The sequence below is a fragment of the Moschus berezovskii genome, chromosome 16, assembly GCF_049115385.1.
Source record: "Moschus berezovskii isolate FMDL1 chromosome 16, NW_MosBer_1.0, whole genome shotgun sequence".
Taxonomy (NCBI): domain Eukaryota; kingdom Metazoa; phylum Chordata; class Mammalia; order Artiodactyla; family Moschidae; genus Moschus; species Moschus berezovskii.
This window is the reverse complement of record NC_142475.1, coordinates 11,781,947-11,805,703: the sequence shown is the minus strand read 5'-3', so window position 1 is coordinate 11,805,703 and position 23,757 is coordinate 11,781,947. Positions and strand designations below refer to the sequence as shown.

At 44.4% G+C, this 23,757-nt stretch overlaps 1 pseudogene; it reads right to left on the bottom strand.

Annotated features, from left to right (window-relative positions):
• Nucleotides 1-16,170: 16,170 nt before the first annotated feature.
• LOC129559960 (ubiquitin-conjugating enzyme E2 E3 pseudogene) lies at nt 16,171-17,026 on the bottom strand (annotated as a pseudogene).
• Nucleotides 17,027-23,757: the final 6,731 nt, after the last annotated feature.

Sequence of the window (23,757 nt, the reverse complement as noted above, 5' to 3'; positions counted from 1 at the left end):
ACAGCATGCCAGGCCTCCCTGGCCATCACCAACTCCCGGAGTTCACTCAAACTCATGTCCATCGAGTCGGTGATGCCATCCAGCCATCTCATTCTCTGTCGTCCCCTTCTCCTCCCGCCCCCAACCTTTCCCAGCATCAGGCTAAATTTTGGCCCTGGCCTTGTCACTTACTAACGTTTGCCCTATAGGAGGTTTCTGAGCTTTAGTTTTAACATCTGAAAAATGAAACTGCCTTTGCTCTCCTCACCTGACTGTCATAAAGATAATATTTTAAAAAACACTTCGTAATTTACAAGTGAAGGGTATTGTTCAGAAGGGTCAGCACTGCTGAAGCAACACTTAAAATTACCTTTAGCCCATGGGCGCTAGAGAAGGTGTGAATCTTGTACAGAAATCAGATTTTAGTGATAAAATACGATCTATAGGGAATGTTGGCTATGAGGGTGTATCTGTTTGGCAAATATTCACCAAGTACCTTCTCCATGTATGGCACAGTGTAAACCACTGGAGATATAATGGTGAATAATTCAGTGGGGTGCCTGCCTGCATAGACTGGGGCAGAGATGGACATTATCCAACTAACCACCTAACTGAATATAGTAGAATGTATATGTGTGAGAGTAGTAACTTTGCTTTGTTACTGCTGTGTCCACAGTGTCTAGAATGTTCAATAAGTCTTTAGTAAATATTTTTTGGACTTGTGGTAATCCCTGGGAAGGAAGAGCCCAGAGTAGTCTGGGTAAACATCAGGGGATCTAGTGTAGACTTGGGGGTTAAAGGCTTCCTTGAGCAAATGATGTTTGAGCTGAGGTCTTAAGGATAAATAAGACTGAACTTGGAAGAGGTAGGAATAGAATGTTTCAATCCCAGAGATTGAGGGAGGAAAGAACTTGGCATGTTCGGGCAAATAAAAGGAGGTACGAATGTTGAGACAGCCTAGGAAGGGGGACAGCAGGAACACGGAGAAGCTTAGAGTGGGAGGCAGGGACTATTTCTCACAGAGACTTTTGAAACTTTAAAAAAGATTGTGGGAGCCAGTGAAGGGCTTTCTGCAGAGGTAGGTCAAGATGATATTTGTGTTCCAAAGCAATAATCCTGCAATCTGTGAACTGAGAGAAACCCATTAGGTGGCAGTTGCTGAAATTTGGACAAGAGGGGACATTGGTTTGGACGAGGGCTGTTGTGGGAAAAATGGAGCGAAGTGCATGAAATCAGGAACTATTTTGAAGTTATACCCACAGGACTTTGTGATGGACTGGATGTGAGGAAAGAGAAAGATGAACTAGTCAAGCCTGACTCCTGAATTCCTGTTTGTAGCTGAACAGATTTCCTCACTCAAAGAGGAACTTACCGACGTGTCATCTAAGGGTAAAGAGTTCCTTCTGACAGTGTGAGCCCTTGGATGCACATAACTGTAGAATTCTGCCTAATCCTCACAAGCTACTTGTTACTCATTGTCTCTGTTTAACATCTCCTCTAAGCTTAACTTAAATCTCGCATAACTTACATTTTGTGGGTTTCATCCATCCACTTATTTCTATTGTCTTTTCTAATAGAGCTAAATATTCTCAATAACAAAATACACATAATGCTCTATTAAAAATCTTTTGAGCTCTTTAAAGCACCTAGCACAAAGTCTAGTACCTTACAGACATCCAAAAATAAAGAGTAGGCATATAGTATGTTCATATCTTATACATCGGTATGTCCCACTTCAGTCAACCAAAATATGTAAAAATTTGGATTGAAAGTGTAAATTGGGTCATACTTATTCACTTTAGAAAGTGTTGTTTCACTTTATAAATGATTATCCATAGTAAATTTCCTAATGTATTTAAAATATGGTTCCGTTTACAACAATCATAATTATATATATGATCACGGATAACTCTATAGTGAGGTATATTTAAATTACATAGAATGCTGTTTGTTTTCTCTCTCTCAGTGGACTGCCACCTCATCCTGCTTTACGAACAGCACTTGAAAAAGGCAGGCAATTTAAACACTCAAAACCTTGAAACTGGACAGGAGGACATATCTCTTAGGATACCAGTTTGGTTGCTATTGCAGAGGACAAAATAATAGTGGCTTAAACAGGACAGAAGTGTCTTTCTGTGGTAGGCAGAGTAACGGCCTCCCCCAAATATTTACGTCCTAATCTCTAGAACCTCTGAATATTGTCTTACATGTGAAAGGGAACTTTGTAGACGTGATTAAGTTTACAGACCTTGAGACTGAGATATTTTCTTGTATTATCTAGATGAGCTCTTCAAAGCAGAGAGCTTTTCCTGGCTGTGGTCAGAGAGGGATGTGATGATGAAGGAGGGTCAGAGAGGTTAACATGAGACTCAACCTGTCATTCCCTGCTTTAAAGATGAAGGAAGGGAAGGAACCACAAGCCAAGAAACGTGGCAGCTTCAGAGGTTGGAAAAGGCAAGAAAACAAAATTTCCCACAGAAATTCAGGAGGGAACCTAGCCTTGTCCTCTGAAACCCTGCCTCACTTCTGACCTATAGAACTGTAAAATAATAAATGTGTGTTGTCTTAAGCCACTTAATTTGTGTTCAGATATTATAGCAGCAGTAGAAGACTTTGGTATCTGAAAGTTTGATGCTGCTGTAACCAATACTTAGAAATGTTGAAATACGTTTGGAATTGAGCAGTGGGCAGAGGCTGGAAGAATTCTGAGGAGGCTAGATTGCCTTAGACTACTGGTGGAAATAGAGATGCTAAAGTCTCTGCTGGTGACAGCTCAGAAGAATCATCATAGAGGATATCTAAATGGTTGTAAGCAGACTGTTAATAGAAACCTGGACCTTAAGGACAGTTCCCATGAGTATGCATAAGGAAATGAGGAACATGTTATTGGAAACTGGAGGAAAGTGGATCCTTGTTACATAATGGTAAAGTTAGCAGAACTGTGAACTTCCCTGAGCCTCTTGATGAAAGTGAAAGAGGAGAGTGAAAAAATTGGCTTAAAGCTCAACATTCAGAAAACTAAGATCATGGCATCCGGTCCCATCACTTCATGGCAAATAGATGGGGAAACAGTGGAAACAGTGGCTGGCTTCATTTTTCTGGGCTCCAGAATCACTGCAGATGGTGATTGCAGCCATGAAATTAAAAGATGCTTACTCCTTGGAAGGAAAGTTATGACCAACCTAGAGAGCATATTAAAAAGCAGAGATATTACTTTGCCAACAAAGGTCTGTCTCATCAAGGCTATGGTTTTTCCAGTAGTCATGTATGGATGTGAGAGTTGGACTATAAGGAAAGCTGAGCACTGAAGAATTGATGCTTTTGAACTGTGGTGTTGGAGAAGACTCTTGAGAGTCCCTTGGATTGCAAGGAGATCCAACCAGTCCATCCTAAAGATCAGTCCTGGGTGTTCATTGGAAGGACTGATGTTGAAGCTGAGATTCCAATACTTTGGCCACCTGATGCGAAGAGCTGACTCATTTGAAAAGACCCTGATTCTGGGCAAGATTGAGGGTAGGAGGAGAAGGGGACGACAGAGGATGAGATGGTTGGATGGCATCACGGACTCAATGGACATGGGTTTGGGTGGACTCCGGGAGTTGGTGATAGACAGGGAGGCCTGGTGTGCTGCAGTTTATGGGGTTGCAAAGAGTCGGATACGACTGAGTGACTGAACTGAACTGAACTGAGCTGAACTGGTCGCTTAGTCGGTAAAGAATCTGCCTGCAATGTGGAAGACCTGGCTTCGATCTCTGGGTTGGGAAGATCCCTTGGAGAAGGGAAAGGCTACCCTCTCCAGTATTCTGGCCTGGAGAATTCCAGGGACAGAAGCCCTGGAATGATACAGTCCATGGAGTTGCAAAGAGTCAGACACAACTGAGTGACTAACACACTTAGCAGAATTGGGATTTTGTATTTATGTGGAAAGCAGAACCTCTACATGATAAATTTGTGTGGAAAGCAGAGCCTGTAAATGATGAACTTGGTTGTTTAGCTGAGGTTTCCATGCACAGTGTTGGAGAAGCAGTCCGACTTCTGCTTGCTGCTTTACAATAAAATGCAAGAGGAAAGAGATCATGGCTAAACAAAAAAGACCCAAGACTTGATGTTTTGGGAACCTCAGCCTATCCAGATTGCAGAAGATTCTAAAATTGAGAGATTTATTGTTGGGAAAGCACGTTCTAAAGAAAAAGCTGAGGGTGTGGCTGTACAACATTTTGCTAAAATGTTAGAAATATCAAAAGGTCACACAAAAAGCTTTTTGGAGGGTGAGGCTCACAGATACCCCCAGTCAAACCAGAGCGAATAGAGACTGTTTCAGAGTGTTGTCTCTCATTCACTTCAGTGTAAGCAGAAACACGGATGGGATTATCTGGCAGAGATCTGTGCATGAGCCTCTTGCCTAATGGAGTGAATCCCTGTGACACACACAGGAAGCGCACAATTTTATTGATCATTTTATACCAGCAGGAGCACTGTCAGCTTGGACTGAAAGGGACAGAAGGAAATGTGACAGTGCTGTTGGCTCCCCAAAGTCCTAGAGGTGAGAAGCAGTCAGACAAACTACTTAGATGCCAGTATGTATCACATTTCATGAAAAGGGAAGGGCATACAGATGGAAAAGGAAAAAGGAAGAATTGAAAAGGAGGGTATTTCTAGGTTCCTCTTCTAGAGAGACTGCAAGATGGGCCCTCGGTTTGTTTGTGATGAGCTACAAGTAAGCCTGCATTCTTTTTGGTAAAGGACTGTGGTTATATTTCCACATGGTGTGGAGAAGAACATCAATGTTATATTTATAAGCAGTTTATACAATTATATATAGGATGACCCATGCTATTTTGATGAAACTAGAAGCTAGTATGGGGAACTAGCACGATTTTTCAAGAAGATGTCAAAGTTAGTTTCAGCCAAGCTTTGTTACTTGGAGAAAATGAGTTTTCATGCCAGTAGATGTAGAAAAAAGGGGAATATGGTGACAGAAGAGTAGAGCTGAGCAAGATACTAGTGCCATCATTTTAAAAAGTGCTGGCAGTTTTAATTTTGCAATTCATCTTTCAAACAGTTAGAAATCATAGTTTCATCTAGATTGTCAATATTTCCAAAAACTTGTATATTCATTTAACACCAGACTTGAAATATCTTCCATGCAATCCTAACTTTATACTAAGTTCTAGGGAGAATCAGTTCAGTTCAGTTCAGTCGCTCAGTCGTGTCTGACTCTCCACGACCCCATGAATCACAGCACGCCAGGCCTCCCTGTCCATCACCAACTCCTGGAGTTCACTCAAACTCATGTCCACAGAGTCGGTGATGCCATCCAGCCATCTCATTCTCTGTCGTCCCCTTCTCCTCCCGCCCCCAACCTTTCCCAGCATCAGAGTCTTTTCCAGTGAGTCAACTCGCCGCATGAGGTGGCCAAAGTATTGCAGTTTCAGCTTTAGCATCAGTCCTTCCAATGAACACCCAGGATCGATCTCCTTTAGAATGGACTGGTTGGATCTCCTTGCGGTACAAGGGACTCTCAAGAGTCTTCTCCAACACCACAGTTCAAAAGCATCAATTCTTTGGGGATCAGCTTTCTTCACAGTCCAACTCTCACATCCATACATGATCACGGGAAAAACCATTGCCTTGACTAGACAGACCTTTGTTGGCAAAGTACTGTCTCTGCTTTTTAATATACTATCTAGGTTGGTGACAACTTTCCTTCCAAGGAGTAAGCGTCTTTTAATTTCATGGCTGCAATCAGTATCCGCAGTGATTTTGGAGCCCCCCAAAATAAAGTCTGACACTGTTTCCACTGTTTTTCCATCTATTTCCCATGAAGTGATGGGACCAGATGCCATGATCTTTGTTTTCTGAATGTTGAGCTTCAAGCCAACCTTTTCACTCTCCCCTTTCACTTTCATCAAGAGGCTTTTGAGTTCCTCTTCACTTTCTGCCATAAGGGTAGTGTCATCTGCATATCTGAGGTTATTGATATTTTTCCCAGCAATCTTGATTCCAGCTTGTGCTTCTTCCAGCCCAGCGTTCCTCATGATGTACTCTGCATATAAGTTAAATAAGCAAGGTGACAATATACAGCCTTGACGTACTCCTTTTCCTATTTGGAACCAGTCTGTTGTTCCATGTACAGTTCTGACTGTTGCTTCCTGACCTGCATACAGGTTTCTCAAGAGGAGAATAGTGCTCATTAAAATGTATCCCCACGTGCACAGACTGAAATAAATGGTTCTGGCCTTCTCCCATCCCCCTGTCCTGTTTCCCTAACAGTTTGACTCTGCCTTTCCTCCCATCAGTTGGGGAAATCTTTTCCCACCATCTTGAATATGGGCTGATCGTGTGACTTGCTTGCTTCAATAGAGTGTGGCAAGAGAGCTATTTGGGGGAGTTTTCAACTGTGGCAGTTCCAGGTCTGCAGCCTCCAGTCTTGCCTCCTTGGAATTTTGTTGCTGCTGTGAGGAGAAGGCAGCCTTGTTGGCAGGGAGAAACCACTTGGAGAGAGAGAAGCCCAGTGGAGAGCCAGCACTAATTTTCAGTCACATGAGTGAGGTCACTGTGAATCGTCCAGTCCCTGAGGAATTGCTCGGTGATAGTTAAAATAAGAGTAAACCCAGGTGAGATCAGAGGAAAGAAAACATCCCTCTGAGCCTAGCCCAAACCAATGACCCATAGTATCAAGGGGTGATAAATGAGCTAAGAAATTTTAGTTGTTTTCAGTCACTAAGGTTTGGGGTGGTTTATAACACAAAGGTCCGTCTAGTCAAGGCTATGGTTTTTCTAGTGGTCATGTATGGATGTGAGAGTTGGACTATGTAGAAAGCTGAGCACCGAAGAATTGATACTTTTGAACTGTGGTGCTGGAGAAGACTCTTGAGAGTCCCTTGGACTGCAAGGAGATCCAACCAGTCCATCCTAAAGGAGATCAGTCCTGGGTGTTCATTGGAAGGACTGATGCTGAAGCTGAAACTCCAATACTTTGGCACCTCACGCGATGAGTTGACTCACTGGAAAAGACTCTGATGCTGGGAGGGATTGGGGGCAGGAGGAGAAGGGGATGACAGAGAATGAGATGGCTGGATGGCATCACCGACTTGATGGACATGAGTCAGAGTGAACTCTGGGAGTTGGTGATGGACAGGGAGCCCTGGAGTGCTGTGATTCATGGGGTCGCAAAGAGTCGGACACGACTGAGCGATTGAACTGAACTGAACTGATGACACTACAGTGTGTTGCTGCTATTGAGGGGTTCGCTGTCTAATGAGTTTTTCCACGGCTTTTTCATTCTAAAAGATTTACCTAAAAATTTTAGATTTAGGTTTTTGGTAATACAACTCATTGGGTTTCTACATTCACATATGTATTCTATTTTGTCTTTTAGTCCATATTTTCTGAATATTATGTTTGGACTTTGCTAACATGGACTTATTCGATTTTAGATCTAGCATCCCGAGAGAAATTACCCTGGGGTTTATAATGAGCTCCTATTTGGCAAAAGCTGTTTTATCCCACAAGATGGGAGGGAGGAACCTGCGATGGGAAGGGGATTTGGTGAATGACCCAGATTGGGCTCATTGTGAGAGGTGGGGCTGTAGTTCTTGGACAGCTTAAGTCTCCTGCCGTCTGATCTTGAGTGTTCTAAGCTCTTTTTCTCCACTATCATTTAAAACAATTTAAAGGGATGCAAATGAAGCCCTTAAAGAAATCTTTCTAGAGTGACATGTAGGAGAGATTGCCTTTCCATGGTTATCAGTCAGATAAAACTCATCATACCCTAATGAAGTTCTTCTCAGCAAGAAGCCCCATCTGGGCTGGCACCAAACAGTAGTTTGTCTCTACTCATGGATAAGAGAACTTCCCGATGGCAAAGGAATCTGGTTCTTTTGCACAGGGACCTGCTTACCAGAGACTGCATGCTTCAGGTGATAAATGAATGAAACTAGGTTTGTATCTAGGAGATCAAAATATTTAGGAGCTTTTGTTTAATATGATGTGTCTGTCTTTTTTGAAAACTCCCATTGGTTCTCAGTGATATATATTTTCCTCTTACTTTGTGTTTCTGTGCTATTTTTCTCCCTAATTTATGGTGAGAATTGAGGTATTGTAACATTGAGTATTAATTAGCTTATATTTCTCAGTGCAGAGCAGAAGAGGGAGTTTACCGCATGTCTCTCTTATTTAAATAAGCAATGAACAGAGGATTTTACAAGAAGGATCCCAATCTTACTATCAACATTTTAAGGCCTTTGTCATGAAGAACTGTAGCAGTTTTAATGATTTTATGATCTTTGGATTTTTCCTTTAATCTATCAATTACTTGCCCTATTTGACTTTAAGATTCTCAGAAGTATGTACAGTTGACCTTTGAACAGTATGGGGGTTAGGGGCACCCACCAAAGTCAGAAATATGTGTATAACTTATAGCTGGCCCTCCATACCCTTTCCAGGCTTCTCCAGTGGCTCAGACAGTAAAATATCTGCCTGCAGTGCAGGAGACCTGGCTTCGATCCCTGGGTTGGGAAGATCCCCTGGAGGAGGGCATGGCAACCCACTCCAGTATTCTTGCCTGGAGAATCCCATGGACAGAGGAGCCTGGCGGGCTACAGTCCATGGGGTCGCAAAGAGTCAGACACGACTGAGCAGCTAACACTTTTCACTTCCATATCCTTGGCTCCACTGTATCCGTAGTTCTGTGTTCACAGATTTCAGCCAACTGAGGGTTTCAGACCTTGCATTAGCATAGTATTTACTATTGAAAAAAATTTCCATATGGAAGTGGACCTGCACGGCTCAAACTTGTGTTGTTAAAGGGTCCGTTGTATCTGAAAAAGAATAAGGCTTATTAAAATACCAACTGAGGGTACAATAGTATACTGAAGAATACTAATATTCATAATTTTATTAAATGTGTATTTAGTATTTTATTAAATACTAAAGTAGTTATTGTTTGAAAATTTTAAATGCTCAACAAGATTCCTGAGGAGCTCATTTTATGTCTAGAGGTGATTTGGAGACAGGACAGGTCTTTCATGGTCTGTGTGCTAAAAACTCATAGCACTTTTGAGGGAAACCAGCAGACCCATAGTTTTTTTCTGGGAAAAGCAAAAGTAGATGGTTCTTTATTCTGGGTTTCTCTTCTGTATCCTTGTACCCCCACTACCCTGGCCACATGGGACTAGGGACTGATGGACTGGAGTCGATGACTGGCCCAGAGAGAGCTACAGGTCAGTTGAGTTTGTAAAGCCAAGCCAAGCCAAGCCAATCCAATCCATTTTAGGGGAGAGTGAATTCCTTTTACTCAGAGAGGTGCTGGCAGTCAAGTGGTACAGAAACCATGAGATATGGAGATAGGAAGTAAACACCAACCATGAAACAGTAGAAGCTGTTCATGTAGAAAGAAGCCACAAGATATAAAATAAGAGAGAGGAGAAACTTAGTTTAGATACTGTCAGCTCCTGGGTCACCATAAAGCAGTGCCTCAAGACAGGGAGCAAGGGAAGCCTTCTATGGAGAGCTGACAAAATAGTCAACGGTTAGTCGCACCTCCTGTGGTGACTATGGTGGTGGGGCTCAGTTCACAGCATCTCTTATCTGAAGACACCCTTCTTTCATCCTCTTAAGGCCTCTCTGTGGCAGCCATGTTTGTGCTACTTAGCCCTTCCTTTCAGACCTCAGTTGATTGGATCAAGAGGGGCAGCCTCATCTTTCCTGAGCCCATCAAATGCTCTCTCTTGGGCCTTTGGAACTGGGACTGAGGGATAGTCTGTCTCATGGTCTGGAAGCTTCCCAGGTGGCTCAGTGGTAAAGAATCCATCTGCCAATGCAGGAGACACAAGAGGCTTGGGCTTGATCCCTGGGTTGGGAAGATCCCCTGGAGTAAGAAATGGCAACCCAATTCCAGTATTCTTGCCTGGAAAATTCCATGGACAGAGGAGCCTGGTTGACTACAGTCCGTGGGGTCGCAAAGAGTCAGACATGATGGAGCGTGCGTGCACTATGTGGCTGCAGCAAAGGGATGTGGAGCTGTGGGTTGAGAAGAAGACAAAGCTGGCTTGTGGAAAGAAAGGAAAGAAACAGATATGCAGCAGGAACAGACTTGGAGAAGTCACGTGGAGGAAAGGAAGCAGATGGTGTGAGAGTCTTGGCTTCTGATAGCTTTCCATTTTCTGGCTCTGATCCCCTAAAAAATCCCTTAGGGCCTCAAGATACCTATATTTTTGTAATATCCACCACCATTCAAAAAATTAACATGGCTCAAGGTAATGTTCGGATTTTGCCATGAAGAGTCTCAATGGAAACATAGAGCTTGTGTGGTCACGTGCACAAAATTTGTGTTCTCCATGAAGCTTGGTGGGACAGCTGTCAAGATGGCTTCTTGCCTCTCTTGCAATAAGTTTCCAGCTGGCTATGGCTCCTTCTCTTGAAACCTGGAAGGGACAAACAACCATAGATGGAGAATCTGATATAATGGAACTAACGGAGTTAGACCTTCAAACATCAAATACCAGTTTCTATACAAGAAGGCAAGGAGATCCAACCAGTCCATCCTAAAGGAGATCAGTCCTGGGTGTTCATTGGAAGGACTGATGCTGAAGCTGAAACTCCAGTATTCTGGCCACCTGATGTGAAGAACTGACTCATCTGAAAAGACCCCAATGCTGGGAAAGATTGAAGGCAGGAGGAGAAGGAGACGACAGAGGATGAGATTGTTAGATGGCATCACGGACTCAATGGACATGAGTTTGAGTAAACTCCGGGAGTTGGTGATGGATAGGGAGGCCTGGCTTGCTATGGTTCATGGGGTCGCAAAGAGTCAGACACGACTGAGTGACTGGACTGAACTGAACTGAGCTGATATGAGAATACTTCTAGTTTTTCTTCTTACTGCCCTTTGCTTTGCATGTCTGTGTTCTCGGAGGGCAGAGGCTCGGTGCAGTAGGAATGGAGTGGGGATATGCCCACATTCTCAGGTTCAGAGTCCCCTTTCTGTGTTTGAAGTCTTACTGTGATGCTGCCCGTTTGTGCTGGCAGGGCTTGACCTTCTTGGTGAACAGCCACTTAAGTACTAAGTGTGCATTCAGTGACTGGGACTCTTACCCGGGGTGAGGTTTGTGTTGCTTTCATTTGTGCCCGCTATCAAAACTTACCGAGTGAAAGACTAAATATGTTTCTCAATAGCAGTTTGAAGGCACCAAAGTGTTAGTGCAAGTCGCTTTAGTCTTGTCTGACTCTTTGTGACTCCATGGACTGTAGCCCACCAGGCTCCTCTGTCTATGGGATTCTCTAGGCAAGAATACTGGAGTGGGTAGCCATTCCCTTCTCCAGGGGATCTTCCCGACCCAGGGACTGAACCTGGGTCTCCTGCATTGCAGGCAGATTCTTTACTGTTTGAGCTACTGGGGAAGCCGCAAAACAGTATTCAAAACCCCAAACCAAACCACATAGTAAATTGTATAATCTAAGTGTGCAAATGAACAGATGCCTAATATAATTCATTAGGCTGTTAATTATGATGATGGTATCTAAGGTGTGCAAGTTCTTAACCCTCCAGGTGTGAATGTCCTAGTGTGGGGAACAAATAAGAATATTGGGTCCATGCATCATTTGAAGGGATCTTGCTTTTATTCTATTTCCGGTGGTGCTTTATTGTTGAGAGAAAAATGACAATCCCAGTTGCCACTGGTTCATGCATCACTCTCACTGAATTTCCCAGGAGAGATGACTTCACAGTTTCTTGGAGGCTTCTGTTTATTTCACCCGTCAGAGGACTGTTTGTAGTTTTCATGTAAATTTTTAATGGGCAGGAACATCTGTTCCCCATCCAACTGTGATGTTTTGGGTACAGATGAGAATCCCTGGCTGAACACAAACTGTGTTTCAGTTCAGTTCAGTTCAGTTCAGTCGCTCAGTCATGTCCGACTCTCCGCGACCCCATGAATCACAGCACGCCAGGCCTCCCTGTCCATCACCAACTCCCAGAGTTCACTCAAACTCATGTCCACAGAGTCGGTGATGCCATCCAGCCATCTCATTCTCTGTCGTCCCCTTCTCCTCCCGCCCCCAATCCCTCCCAGCATCAGAGTCTTTTCCAGTGAGTCAACTCGTCGCATGAGGTGGCCAAAGTATTGGAGTTTCAGCTTTAGCATCAGTCCTTCCAATGAACATCCAGAATTGATCTCCTTTAGAATGGACTGGTTGGATCTCCTTGTTTGCTGTGTATCAGTTGGATGCGCAGAAAAATAATGTAGACCAAAGACAAAGGAGAGAGGTATGAAGAGGGAGTGGGGAGAAGGAGGGGAAGCAGCGAATGGCTGAGTGTGCCTGCTGGCAGCACCATCCCCCCGGGTGGTCTGGACGGTCCTGGTGGATCCCAAGCCTCCCTCCTTCCTTCTGAGGCAGAGCCAGTGGGTCTGGTGAACCACTTAGCTCCATAACTGTGGGCACCTCTTGCCCTTGTAGGGGGAAGGGTGAACACGAACCAGCAGGCCACTAGCCTGAACCCACTCGGCCCTCAAGGCTGGCAGAGCTGGCTTCTCCTTGTTTGCTCCTTTCCCTCTAGAGGTCCTTCCCCACCTCCTGTCACCTGAGATCCTGCTGGAACTTGGAGTTCTTAGGCCGGACGAAACAGAACATTGGAATTGTGCCCCCCATAACTTGGAATTTGCAGAGAGCCCCTGACCACCTTTCTGGCCCTACATCTCCTTCTCCGTACGCGTTTTCCAGCCACCTGAAATTACTTGCAATCCCTCCAATGCACATACTTCTGAGGCTTCTTTTTTTTTTTAAACCTTGGAATGCTTCCTCTTTCCCAGGCCCTGTCCACATGGTGTGCACGCACACACACAGAGCACATGCGCACACCACTCTGCCCACTGCTGCCTGTACTTCAAAACCTGAACGGACGTTTTCTCCGTGAGGGGCTCCCGGACCCACTCGAGCACAGTTCAGCACCCCCTTGCTGCCCCATGCTTCTGCACGTGTGCTCTGTGGTCCCCTAGTTACTTTGCAGTGACGGGTTTGGTGTGAGGGCTCTGTCCCTGAAGTCAGGTTGCTTGGCTACAAATTGCAGCTTCATCACTGGGTTGTGTGAACCTGGACAAGTGAACATCTCCATGCCTCAGTTTCCTAATCTGTAGACTGGGGATGCTATTAATAATGACCATATACATTTGTTGAGAAAATTAAGCAAGATGATACATGTAAATCACTTAGCAAAATGCCCAGCCTCAACAAAGGGCAGTCATTACTGTCCACTCCTCAGTTTTTCTTTTTAAGTTTTATTTTATTTTTAATTAGAGGATAATGATTTTCCAATATCTGTTGGTTTCTGCCATACATCGACAGGAATCAGCCCTCGGTATACATCTGTCTCCTTCCTCTTAAACTTCCCTCCCACCTTCCAATTCCTCAGTTTTTGTTCCCAGCCACCTCGTATGGGGACTGTTATACACCTTGTATTCCTAGAGACTGGCGTATAATAGATCTTTCACCTGTTTGTTGAGTTGAATTGTTGAACAGATGGCTTCCACTGGCGTACTCAATTAAGTTCATATTCTCTGGAATCAGAAGTTGGGGTTCAAATCTTAACTTTCACCAATTTATAGCTGTGGGAACTTCAACAAGTTAATTAAACTTTCTATATTTTATTTGTTTTTTAACTGTTAATGTTTTTGGCATTGTGCTTTGTACCATTTATTAAATAAAAATTAAAAAAAACTTTCTATATTTTAGTTTCATTCTCTTAAAATTTTAATCATGATAGTACCGAGCTCATAGGGTAGAGATAATCTACCTTCACAGTGCCTAGCCTAGAATATGGAAAGATCTCAATAAATGTTAATTGATATTATTCTTATTAACATTATGAGTATTATTATATTTAATTACATTTAATACTCATCTTAAATATCACTATTATTAAGTCTTTCTCAACCACTCTATCCTGAAGTACTCTTTATTCAATCATCCAATATCATTATTAAATGTCAGCTATAAGCCTGGCACCATGCTAGATGCCAGCTGTGCAGTGGTAAATAAATCGTATATGGTCTCTACCTTTGCATAAGCTGGCGTTTGACAGAATGCTAAATCTTGATGTGTTTCCAAAGTTCTCAATCCAGTGAATAAAGATTCATGAGACAGATCAAAATATGAGCTCACTTTTAACCATGTAGGAAAGGTGTTAACTGCCCGTGTCCTCAACCCAGCTATTCATTCTTTTATCCTGTCTAGACTCATCACTGAAGAATTCTTGGGTCACTATAACTGGCTAAATCAAGGCTTTAGCCTTAGGCTGGATTTGACTCTTTGGGTTAAATAGTGTCATTGATTTCTCAGCTGCTAGAGGAAGGAACTTCAGGGAAAACATGTTGCTTGGGAAACTAAATATTCAAAGCTTTTAAAGCAGCTCTTGAATGGGCTTCTCATGCATTTGGTAATTTCTGGGAAAAGGAACACCAGGCTTTCTGCTCCTTGAGCGTATGCTCCTGGTATCTGTGTTGCTGGGGCTTAGGGTATGGCTTAGTAATAACAAGTGCTCAATAAAGACGTGTTTAACTCACATTATTAGACAACGATTTAGCTGAACATAAAATTCCAGTGTGACGATCATTTTCACTAAACACTTTGATTTTGTTATATGACTGCCTACTTGCTTCTTGGTTGATTTCAAGAAGCCTGGTGCCCATCTATTGATACCTTATCGTTATTCACCTGTTCCCTGGGGTAATCTCTATTTGGAAGCTGGTATGTATTTTTCCCATCTATGTTATTACACTTTTACTAAATATCAGTTCAGTTCAGTTGCTCAGTTGTGTCCAACTCTTTGTGACCCCATGGACTGTAGCACACCAGGCCACCCTGTCCATCACCAACTCCCGGAGTTTACCCAAACTCATGTCCATCGAGTTGGTGATGCCATCCAACCATCTCATCCTCTGTCGTCCCCTTCTCCTCCTGCCTTCAATCTTTCCCAGCATCAGCGTCTTTTCAAGTGAGTCAGCTCTTTGCACCAGGTAGCCAAAGTATTGGAGTTTCAGCTTCTGCATCAGTCCTTCCAACGAATATTCAGGGTTGATTTCCTTTAGGATTGACTGGTTGGATCTCCTTGCAGTCCAAGGGACTCTCAAGAGTCTTCTCCAACACCACAGTTCAAAAACACCAATTCTTTGGTGCTCAGCTTTCTTTATAGTCCAACTCTCACATCCATATATGACTAATGGAAAAACCATAGCCTTGACTAGATGGACTTATGTTGGCAATGTAATGTCTGTTTTTTAATATGCTGTCTAGGTTGGTCATAGCTTTCCTTTCAAGGACCAAGTGTCTTTTAATTTCATGGCTGCAGTCACCATCTGCAGTGATTTTGGAGCCCCCCAAAACAAAGTCTATCACTGTTTCCATTGTTTCCCCACCTATTGACCATGAAGTGATGGGACCAGGTGCCATGATCTTAGTTGTTTGAATGTTGAGTTTTAAGCCAGGTTTTTCACTCTCCTCTTTCACTTTCATCAAGGGGCTCTTTGGGTCTTCTTCCTTTTCTGCCATAAGGGTGGTGTCATCTGCATATCTGAGGTTATTGATATTTTCCCTGGCAATCTTGATTCCAGCTTGTGCTTCATTCAGCCCAGCATTTCACATGATATAATCTGCATATAAGTTAAATAAACAGGGTGACAATATACAGCCTTGATGTACTCCTTTCCGGATTTGGAACCAGTCTGTTGTTCCATGTCCAGTTCTAACTGTTGCTTCCTGACCTGCATACAGATTTCTTTTTTTTTTCCTTCAGGAGCATGTTTATTGTGTTTGAGATGATACATCAGGTGCTCTCTGAGCTACAAAGGGTAAAAGGAAATCCTCTCATTACAAACTGACAAAGGTAAAAGGTAAAACATTTTTCACAACAGCATGAACCACATACTCAGAAATAGATCTGGGTTTAATACAAATGACATAATTCCTAATCATCTACGGCTACTTTTATAACTTCATACAGATAATGAATTAGGCTAAAATGCACTATAATATTTGGTAGACTTCAGGACCAGTATCCTTAGTACATCACAAAAATACATTTTGATATCCCAAAGAAGCAAGACTTGCAAGTAGGCGTTTTAAACAGAACTAATCTACAGTTACAAAGTTCTACTCTTGATAGCATTTACCTTTTTGGGGAGTCTCCCAGTCTCCAAAGGATAAAAGCAGAGAGTAGAATCAGTATAACATATACACAGAAGTCCGTATTGTAAAGGCTATAAAGATCTGCAGCACAGTGGGAAGACGCCTTCTGCTCCTTCACACTGCATACAACTCATGTGAATTATGGTGCGTATCGCTTGGTCCACTGTCTGGCTATCCTGTCGTGTTCTGCTCTGTTGGTCAAATACCGAGTGGCTATGCTTCCATCCAGAGGATCTGTCAAAAGAGAACAAATTGACAGCAAAACCTTTGAAATAGTCAAAGCAGGACTCCAGTTGTCTTTAAGGATGTCCAGGCAGATGACTCCCTGACTATTGATGTTGCAGTGATAGATTCTGGTGCGGAAAGTAACCTTTGGTGGCCTAAATGGATAATCGGATGAAAATGTGATATCCAGAAAACACACACCACCTTCATATACAGAACCTGGTGGACCAAGTATAGTCGATCTCCATTCATAAATGTTATCTCCTGTAGGCCCAGCACTGCAGTTAGGAGGAGGATCAAGGGTTATTTCAGCTAGCTCCTTCTGAATTCTTTTAGCACTAGTGGATAATTTAGCAGTGGTTTTGCTAGAGAGTTTGGTGTTTTTCTTCTGCTGGGTGGCAGAAGGTTTTCTTTCTTCTTGTTCTTCAGGCTCTGGAGCGGCTGGGTCTCGCTGGTCTGCATCTGAACTACCACTGCTGGTGCCGGGGCTCTCATCATCGGACCTCTGCTGATCACTGGGCATCTTGGTGAAGTTATTTCTTGGAAAACTCGGCCGCCCGCCCGGCCTGCTCGCGCGCCGCTACGCTGTGGGGGAGGGAGAGAGGAAAAAACCCTTCCTTAAGGAAATGGAGGCAGCCGGGGGTGGGGGGTGCAGGGAAAGAAGCCGAGGAGGCTGCGGCCGGGGAGTGTGGAACATTGAAAGTCGGCGGGGGCTGTGCAGTGCTGGGCTCCGGCTGGAGGGGGTCGCCGCCCAGCGCCTTCGGAAAGCAGAGGGGGCGGTGGGAGCCCGGCGGGGCGAGGGTGCAAGCTCCCTGCGAGGCTGAGGGGCTGCGGGAGCCCCCTGAGTGCTGTGGCCTCCCGCTGGCACCGCCCGACTCGGCTCCTCCCGGCCGCGCCCATACAGATTTCTTAGGAGGCAGGTAAGGTGATCTGTTATTCCCATCTCTTTCAGAATTTTCCATAGTTTATTGTGATCCACACAGTCAAAGGCTTTGGCATAGTCAATGAAGCAGAAGTAGATTTTTTCTGGAACTCTATTGCTTTTTTGATGATCCAACAAATGTTGACAATTTGATCTCTGGTTCCTCTGCCTTTTCTAAATCCAGCTTTACATCTGGAAGTTCACGGTTCATGTACTGTTGAAGTCTGCCTTGGAGAATTTTGAGAATTACTTTGCTAGCGTGTGAGATGAGTGGAATTGTGCGGTAGTTTGAGCATTCTTTGGCATTGCCCTTCTTTGGGATTGGAATGAAAACGGACCTTTTCCAGTCCTGTGGCCACTGCTGAGTTTTCCAAATTTGCTGACATATTGAGTGCAGCACTTTCAGAGCATCATCTTTTAGGATTTGAAATATCAACTGAAATTCCATCATCTCCACTAGTGTTGCTTCCTAAGGCCCACTTGACTTCACATTCCAGGATGTTTGGTTCTTGGTGAGTGATCACACCATCGTGGTTATCTGGGTCATGAAGATCTTTTTTGTACAGTTCTTCTGTGTATTCTTGCCACGTCTTCTTAATATTTTCTGGTTCTGTTAGGTCCATACCATTTCTGTCCTTTATCAAGCCCATCTTTGCATGAAATGTTCCCTTGGTATCTCTAATTTTCTTGAAGAGATCTCTAGTATTCCACATTCTATTGTTTTCCTCTATTTCTTTGCATTGATCACTGAGGAAGGCTTTATTATCTCCCTTTGCTATTCTTTGGAACTGTGTTTTCAAATGGGTATATCTTTCCTTTTCTCCTTTGCCTTTAGCTTCTCTTCTCAGCTATTTGTAAGGCCTCCTCAGATAACCATTTTGCCTTTTTGCATTTTTTTCCTTGGGGATGGTCTTGATCACTGCCTCCTGTACAATGTTACAAACCTCCATCCATAATTCTTCAAGCACTCTATCAGATCTAATCCCTTGAATTTATTTGTCACTTCCACTGTATAATTGTAAGGAATTTGATTTAGGTCATACCTGAATGGTCTAGTGGTTTTCCCTACACTCTTCAATTCACTGAGTATATTTAACTATAAAATATTAGTATGTGCTTTAAAAAATTACAGAAATTATTACTCTTGTAGGTATCCTGCCATTTGCTTTTTGAAGTCACCATTATGGTTTCAGTATTTATCCAAGTTCCTACAAGCAGGTCTACGTCATTTATTTCCACTGCTGCATGTTTCACTGCAAAAATATAACACCATGAATTTATTCATTGATGAGCACAAGGTGGTTTTTGATTGGTGCTGTAAGTGCTTTAATGAGCATTCTTGTATCTGTCTCCTGGGTGATACAGAAGATGCACACTGAGAAGCAGAATTGCTGAATCACCAAGGATATACACATTTTAGATGTTGATGACTGATCTCCAAAGTGGTCTTCCAATTCACACTCCAACCAGCGGGGCACAAGAACACTACTTCTTCACATTTTCATCAGCCTTGCTATTGTCTGACTTCTGAATGGGTGTGTACTTGGCCCTGACTTTGTACATTGTCTTCAGTATTATTCTCTTTCACAGATGAGAAAATTAAGGCTAAAGCGTGGAAGCTCAGAGAAAGAATGAGTGAATGAATGAGTGAATATGGTGATGCTTCGTTATTTAGTATTTTTTAAAATAAGTTCCAGAATATAAGCTCCATGAATGTGTACCTTATCCCTAACCCTTAGAACAGGTTCTGGTAACAGGTGAGTGCTCAGTAGTTACTGCAGAACCTGGGCAGAGAATATCCATTTTCTCCAGGAGCCTCTCCTAGGCCCTTCTGAGACACATTCTGCACGCAGCCTGCAGGATTTTAGAAGGAGCAGCAAAGGTCTGCAGCAGCCTGGGCTATTGGAGCAGAGGAAGGGTGGCAGCTAAACATTTTTTCAATGGAAAATTAAATTTGCTCAGCAGGAGCCTGATGAGATGCTGGGGGCCAGACTGAAGGAGGCTGCAGCTGGCGGGAGTGTCCATCTGGATCCCACAGGCCTCTGGAAGTGGCGAGGCTATTCTTAGCTTTCTTTTCTTTGGTCTTCATTTTCTCTTAATCAGGGCTCTCTTGATTTTGCAACTGGAGTCTTTTTCCCCCTTCTGTAAAGCAATGATTTTCCATATAGTAATTCTTTCCTTCTTTAGACTTCCCAGAGAGGGTGGGAGGCTCTTTTTGCGCTCAGACACTTTGCACCCTGCCTCCCACCCGGCTCCTCCCACTACTTTTGTGGCTGGTGGAGACCTATTCTGTGTGCGGGATTTGACCCCACATCCTCGTTTGTTTACAAAGGACTTAACCATCCCACTCTTCTCGCTAATTATTTTTTCCTAGGAACATCAATAGGAGTACATTTCCAGCCCTGCCTGCCTCTGCCTCGTGCGTCCTGAATGCCGCTGGATTCATTTAACTGGAGCCTTCAGGGGCAGCACGACTGATGGCAGGTGGCCAAGCTCCAGGCCTCGGCTCCTGCGTCATCGTCATAATCACTCGCGTTGAAACAGTGCTCTGTGGTGAACAGACTGCTCCGAGCTCAGTAGCCCTTTAGTCCTCACAGCAGCAGAAGCCAAGGCCTCTGGGGTTTGGTGACATCCCCAGGATCGTGTGACCAGGAAGAGGAAAGGCTGAGCTTTGACCTTGCCTTCCTAACGCTGAATCTCCTTTCTGTTCTTTCAGCCCTTGCAGGGATCATCAAGGCAAATGCTTTGGGGGCCAGGTAGCTCATCTAAATGAGAGAATCTGACCGGAGTAGAAGACATTAGGGAGTAGTCAGGACTCTGGGCAGTCAGACAACAAGCTCTGCCTCAAGGCAGACAACAAGCTCTGCCTCAAGGCATCTCAAGGCCAAGCATTTTGAAAGCAATAAAAACCAATTATTTGATCACCTCTTCATTGTTCAGGACATCCCTTCTTTTGGTTTTGGTGGAGCTGGACGGCATCACTTTATCACTGAACAGCACTGACTTGGTGGCACAAATAAGCATGACCTTGGTGGCAGCAAGTCTCCAGTATAAATGAAGAAGATCGAGTCATTCTGTGGCTTTCAGGATAGTATTACAGACCCAAGGGTGCACTGATCCTGGGCCTACCCATCACCTTGCCTTCTCTAGAACTTTCAAAGTATGATACTCAAAGTAATAAGACATTAATGGTTGATCCCTCCTGCTTCAACCCCAGGCCTGGCCAAATATTCTCCCCCTCCTTCCGCACCTCTTCCTCTCTCATCTCTTTCTGAAATCGTGGGGTGGCTGCACAGGTCTCTATGCTGAGCAAAAAGAGTGACAGGGTGATCGAGACAGGGAGATAGTCAGGCACCCCGAGTTTACCTTCTCATCCAGGCATAGGAGCTAGAGAAAAGATAGAGAAGAGGGTGGTTCATGCCTTTAGGGAGAGACAGACCTTCCCCATTAGTAATATATTAGTGATACGTGGCCCAATGAAGTGATTGGGCTTTTGCCAATCAAATCAAAACTCCTCTTTTGAGGGGGATTAGGAAGGAGGTAGGCTGAGGTGAGGAGGTGTGGGGAACGGGGCTGACGTGTAGCCCTACTCTAAACAACAGTGGTTAAGACTGTGGCCCCAGAGAGCGCAGCTCTGCTACCTACTGGTTCTGTGGCCTTGAACAAGTTATTTTACGTCATTCCTCATCAGCTTCATCTGTAAGACATGGGAAGATGCCATGGTGGTGAGGATGAGCTGAGATATAGTATGTGCATTTGTCAGTAAATGTCAGTTATTTTTGTTTGGAGTTCTGTCTCCTAGCTCCACTCTTTGCCCTACTAGCTAAAACCTGAGGAAGCCTTCAAATGCCCATGAAAGGAATACAGACACAATAATTTATAGAATAAGAAACTACAATCTTCTGCCAATGTTTCTTCTCCAGAACTTGCTATTTGTCCAAATGTCCTGATTCCACCTTTTTTCTCCATCTCTAAACCCTCAGATGGTCCCAGTGAGCTGGAATTCTGGACGAGGTAGCTGGGACTCTGCTGGATAAAGCTTGGTCTGATATGTGCTTTTTGCTGGTATAACTGTGACTTTTGTCTAAATATTCACTCCAACTTAACTGCCATTCAGTTGAAACTCTTCCCAAGTTGTTGCTTTCTCATCTGGCTTCTTGTGGGACAGAAAATTTAAGAAGGCAATTTCAAACACAACACTTATCCAGTCAATAGGGGACTGAAGAGCCCTCTCCCCCATCTTTAGAGCTGATTTTCTTTGGCGTGCTTCACATATACCAATGAGCAACAGTTAAGAGAGGATATGGTCTAGGCATCGAATTCGGTTCGTAATGGAAGAATTAGGTTCTTATCAATGGGAAAAAAGTAGAATTGAGAGGCTACATGATATGCTTATATACTCTGATTTACACATAGTGTTTTTGTTGGCTTCCCTGATGACTCAGTTGGTAAAGAATCTGCCTGCAATGCGGGAGACCTGGGTTCGATCCCTGGATTGGGAAGATCCCCTGGAGAAGGGAAAGGCTACCCACTCCAGTATTCTGGCCTGGAGAATTATAGTCCATGGGATAGCAAAGAGTCAGACAGGACTGAGTGACTTTCACTTTCAGTGTTTTTGTTAAGATCAGTTGGCAGAGTCAGCTCAGCATGAAAAAGCGCAGATAATTCTGAAATACAGATAATTCACAGATTACATGTATGGAGTCAGTGGAAAACTTTTGGATGGTTTCCTCCCCTTCCTCTCTCTCTCTCTCTGTCCTTCCCTGACCCCCTACTCTTCTCTTTTCACCACGTCTGTAGCCATCCTCTTCCTGGCTGAGCCCAGAAGGAAAACTCGATGGAAATGAAGGGAACCATCCAGGAAATTATGACCCTCAGGCTCTGGTTGCAACTCTGCCAGTTACTGCCTGAGTGGTAGTCATCCCTCTGGGTATCAGCTTCATCACATATAAAATGAGGAGGTTGGGCCCAGGGCACCTGGAATCAAGAGAACTCTGGGTTGCCATTCCTCTGTGGAATTCCACCTTTGCCAGCGTGGGGCCTGGCATGTCTCAGCAGCTGGTCACTTGGATAATCCCCAGCGCACATAAGTGCTGCAGGGTAACAGAGAACAGACTCTGTTCACAGCAGGGTCCAGCCACTTGAATAGATGCTGGTGCCTTGGGCTGTTTTCCAGAGCCACCAGCCCATCCAGAGATGCAGCTGGCTGGAAAAGTGGATGGATGTGTTGGAAAGGCCGGTGTCACCTCCAAACACAGTGTCTGGGAAATGCCCGTGGCCCCCAAAAGAGGTCACTGAATCCCTCCAGCTGGGGGCACAGTGCAAAGAGCCAGGGAACCGGAGCTTTGAGTCCTGATGCTGCCACATACATGAGCTGCGTGACCTTGGGCAAACTCTCTGACTTTCGGGGGTCATTTTTCTCCTCCATATAATGGGAGCAGCAGCACACCTTGCAAAATTGTAGTAAAGTTTGAGATACTGCAGAGGTCTAACAGTCCCTACTAAATATAGGGACTCAGAGGTACTCATTAAACGGTAGTAGAAGTGACTGTTTCTACTAGCTTGTTTCCTTTAGTCACAGGCATCATTCTCAGAACTGGAACCCAGGCTAAGGCTCCTTGCATGGCCAGAGGCCCTGACTCCACGGCCAGGATCGGCCATGCCAGGGACCCTGGTACAGGAGATGCTGATTAAATTCCCTGATCCAGGAGCCTCAGCGTCCTGGTCCAGGGCAGGAGGGCTAGCCACATCGAGCGCAATCTGCTTGGATCCCTACTTAAGCTATTTTTTCAAGACCTTTTCAAGGTCTTGCCCCCTTGCCCCTTCTCTCTGGGTCCCGGTCAGAGAAGGGAGACGAAGCAGTGCGGGTCTCCCCTCCTTCCCTCTTTGACCGGGAAGGCGCCAGGAGTGGGCAGAGGCCGTTTTCCTTGCAGAAGATGTGGCTAACACAAGCCCTGAACACTTCCATGGGGCTGTAGCCCCAGCCTAAATCTCCACGGGAGCCTGGCCGATCCCCGGTTTTTGTTTTGTTTTGTTTTTTTTGGTGAAACTGGGTTTCCCTTGCAGAAGATGCGGCTGACACAAGCCCTGAACACTTCAATGTGGCTGTAGCCCCGTTTTTTTTTTTTTTTGTCTTTTGGCGGAACTGGGTTTCCAATCCCAACCTGCCTCTTCCTCCATCCTGCATCCGGACAGCTCGCAAACTGTTTTGCTGGAAAGTGCGATTAAGGGGCACTCCGTGTATTATCTCCCCCCTTCCAGAGTCCGCCTGGTCAAAAGAACAAAACAGAATAGAGGAGCCAGGGATTCAACTGTCGTTATTTTTTTTTAAAAGGGGAGAGAGGCGGGGATCACATGACGGCGAGTCACCGGTTTGGCGAAGGGGCTGCCCCTCGGGGCTTGCTGCAGAGCCGCCCGCCCCCCAAACCCGGGCGGGGGCGCTGACGTCA